We start from the raw sequence: 3,980 nt of genomic DNA, 5'->3' as shown, positions 1-3,980 counted from the left end.
TGGCACCATTTTAGGGGTTTACGACCCTAGAGTGTTCCTGGGCCGTAAACTCTTTATCCCATGCCTTCTTGGATGGTTTTTGGGCTATAATTACAGCTAGTAATGTTTAGAACAAGCTAGGGTAAGTGGACTTACAATTTGGAAGCGTTTGGTTGCGGATTCGGGGCGAAAACGGGTCTAGAGAGAGTATAGAGAGAGAGAGTGTAAAAAGTCTCCAATGGACTCCACTCACCCTTATATAGGGTTCCGGGTCGGGGCTCGGGGGAATTCACCCCCAATACTGCCGTTAACGGGGCTTTTGGTCGCACCCGATTTAGTGGTCGTAACAATAAAACTTAACATTTTCCAAATGAATGGAAATGTGTGTCCTGTGTTTTTATTTCCTTTTATCACGACTTAACGGCATGTTAAAGGTAACCAAATGGAATGTTTATTAAATTGACGTCCTCTAATTAACGGAACTTTTGTATAGTGGAATATTTCGTTAACGGTAACGGAGAAATGTAACGGGACAACTTGGGTTGTCACATCATCCCCCCGTTAGAGGGAATTTCGTCCCGAAATTTAGGTCTAGGCAAGGAAATAGGTATGAATGGCCAAGTAGAGATGAGGGAGTACTTCCTATACGGTTCTCCTCGCGTTCCCAAGTGAACTCCAGTCTGTGTTTGTCATTCCGACAGACCTTCACGTACGGGATGCGGATTCCGTCTAGATAACTAGTGGGTTCTAACAGGTGTATCTATAGTGTTAGAGTTCTCAATGGATTCTATCAAGATGATTGAGGCACGAAGAGTGTTGTCGGGAAAATTACATATCAAGTCTAAGAAGTGGATCGATCGGGTGTGAATCTTGTGGCATATCCGAAGGTAGTAGCGGCCTGAAAAGGGTTGGACCATGACTTCATGAGGATTCTCGGATGGTCCTACGCTCTCGGAAGGGTAGAGCTTTTCAGTACTTAGAACATAGTGTACTTTTATGGCAAGATCATCACTGGCGTGATTGCCATTCCGAAGTTCCTAACGTTCTCTCTCGTACTGGTAGTGTAGTCCTTCAGGTTGGTTCTTAGAAATCTCGAGGGGTCTTTGGTTTCGTGTTTTCTATCAACTGGCTGATAGAGGCTTTCTAGATCGCCGAATGGGTTGCGTGACTATGGTTATCGGTTTGCTGTAGAGTGTCTATCTCAAGCTTGTGCAAAAGGAATCTACACTAACGAAGCTTGAGATGCGGAAACCCTGGAGGTCGGGAATACAAGGTTTCACCAGACGAGTGTTGGACTATCTCGGGAGGTGGTTCTACTATCTCTGCGTGAGATAGTATTCGTGGAACACCTAATAGTCCAATGAATCTCTAAGACTGTGGTTTATTCTAGCATGGAAAGTGTATGCTCCTGCATAACCCTTCGACTAACACCAGGACTGGTGTCAAGTCTATAACCTCTTCGCGATCAGGGTATGAGGTTTAACGCAACTGCTTTCGCTCTTTGATCAAGTATTCTTGGCTGCGAAGGTTATCCTGTGGTTCTCGGTATCCTAGGGTTCAATTCGGAAGGTGTAATTCATTGTCTACCGGGCGACGACGATTTCCTCCTTGCGAGACGGTGGAGGATGATAAGCACCACTTGTCTACCACTGGGTGGACGAGGTGCATGAGTAGTGCGAGCATCTACTGCAACTACTCTTCCGAAGGTTCTGAGTTTCCTCGGTCTAGGTCAAGTCTAGTGGGTATAGAGTCTCATCACTCGAAACTTTACTAGCTCGATCCGCAGTAGTTCTCTTGATTTCGGCTCCTATGTTATCGAATAGGGTGAAAGCGTTTTGCGAAGAGGTTCGTGGTAGAACTAATGCTTGGCTTAACCGCCAATACTTGATGTATGCCAGCGTATACCTGGTTATAGTGGTCAGCCTCGTGAGTTCTATTCTCTGGGTTCATGCACCTGATGTGCGAGGTGCGAAGGGTCTCCCAGGGAAATCTAAGGGGTATGCCTCGAATGGTTGTCGTTTTCTGAGGTATCTGCAGTGTCTTTCGCTTCGGTGTTTATCTGACTACGAGGGGTCGGTCCATAATGTATGGTACCCTCCCTTGGGTACTTCAGAAGGTTTGAGATAAGAAGGACGATTGACGGGTCGCATTAGGTTTGATTATTTGTGTCAGGTTTAGGTTCGGAAGAAACTTTATTTGCCGATATGGCTATGGAGAAAGTTCTTTTTGCACAGCACTAAGGATGCACACATGGTTGCATGAAGTCAAACCATGATCAATAGAGTCATCGAAGTTGGCACAGTTCGACATGATATATAATGAAGATCGATAGAGTCATGTGCCGAACAGGCACACAAGTTCTAGGCGTCTCGGGTTTCGTCCTATGTATCACTACCGCGGATACCTGGACTGATAGAGTCGACGCGGAACTATAAAGAGTTCTAAGTGTTTCTGAATAGAGTATCTTTTCATGAATGAATTCTCACAAGGCATTTCTATAATCGCCTCACATATACTAGTCATGTATATTTAAGGTGGGGAGGACTGTTGACTGAGCGACCCCGCCCTAAATCCACAACCAAAGACTTTTATTATTGCTCTTCTTGTGATACTTTTGTTCAAGTTCTTAGATTCTGGATGTTATTATACTTTGGTAAAATGTGGTTATATTTTAAAGTATAATTCTTGGTCAGAGTGTTTTATCCCTTTGCGTTTATAGGTTGTATATCTTTTATGAATTGGTATACTTAGCTCACTATAAACAAGGCTCTGATACCAATCTGTCACACCCCAAAACCAGAACAGCGGAAACGTTCTGGGGTGGATGACGTCATGTCAAGTATCACAACACATGCATTATAGTAATCAAAGTACAACAAAACATTGCATTAATAGTAATAATTTTACATGGTTTGCATTACAACATAAAAAAGTGTACAAACAAATATAATAAGAACAACATGGTACTAGGCTATCTTCATCAACAGCTCCGGGGATGTACCTGTCTAATTGCTGACCTGAGATTACAAGTTATTTGAAAAGCGAGTATCAGCATTTTTACAAATGCTGGTGAGTTCATAAGTATTAGGTGGCATTTCAATCAAATAACTTTCATAAGTAGTAGTTTAAGTGTTTTCTGTGTATTAGAGTTCTTTCCAGAAAATCCTATATTTTCTTTAATAAAAGCAGCCTTCTACCAAGGCTGGTCAGTGCTATGTGGTAAAAAGTAGTTTTCCCTAGATTGCAATCATTATCAAAAATACCGGATCTGATTATTAAGGAAAGCAAACGACATCAGGGAATAACATATGCCTCAGCAGTGAAGACTGCTGACTAAGGCAAGGAATCATAGACTACAGGAGAACATCGAACTAACGACACGCCTAGTTCAGTCTAACGAGTAGAGACTCAGACCCCAGAAGGTACCAAATGAAAGATACGGCTGGTAAGGTCTAAAACAGTGAAAGACAGACCCCAGACAGTATCAAATGAAAGATACGTCTTGTAAGGTCAAAACAAAGATAACAGACCCCAGACAGTATCAAATGAAAGATACGTTTTGTAAGGTCAAAACAATGTGACTCTGAAAATGAGTTACCAGCATACGGTGTAAATTGCCGGTGAAATACCGTTACCTTAAGGCCAAAGAATTATAAGGTAACCCGGGATACTCGTAACCATACTGACTAGAGTTCCAGACGCCCTACAAGCGCCCATATAATGTGACATTTGTCACCCATTGGCTTGGTAGGCCGGGACTGTAGCTAGCAGTCAGGGTGCGGGGTTGTCAATCCCGTATAGATCTATACACACAATGTCCGCTCTCTCTATAGGAGACTCCGGTTACCAACTAGACGACGGAGAAGGCCGTGTCCTGAAGATGCATCCCAAATAGTGGGTATAGACTTCCAAATAGTGGGTGGTGTGTAAGTGCTGAGCTAGAGGTAGAGACTTCCCAATAGTGGGTTTATAATGTAAGTGTAGACTAGAGGTATAGACAC

This window comes from Lactuca sativa, chromosome 2 (assembly GCF_002870075.4).
Source record: "Lactuca sativa cultivar Salinas chromosome 2, Lsat_Salinas_v11, whole genome shotgun sequence".
NCBI classification, from domain to species: domain Eukaryota; kingdom Viridiplantae; phylum Streptophyta; class Magnoliopsida; order Asterales; family Asteraceae; genus Lactuca; species Lactuca sativa.
The sequence above is the reverse complement of the archived record's forward strand: the minus strand, read 5'-3'. Positions refer to the sequence as shown.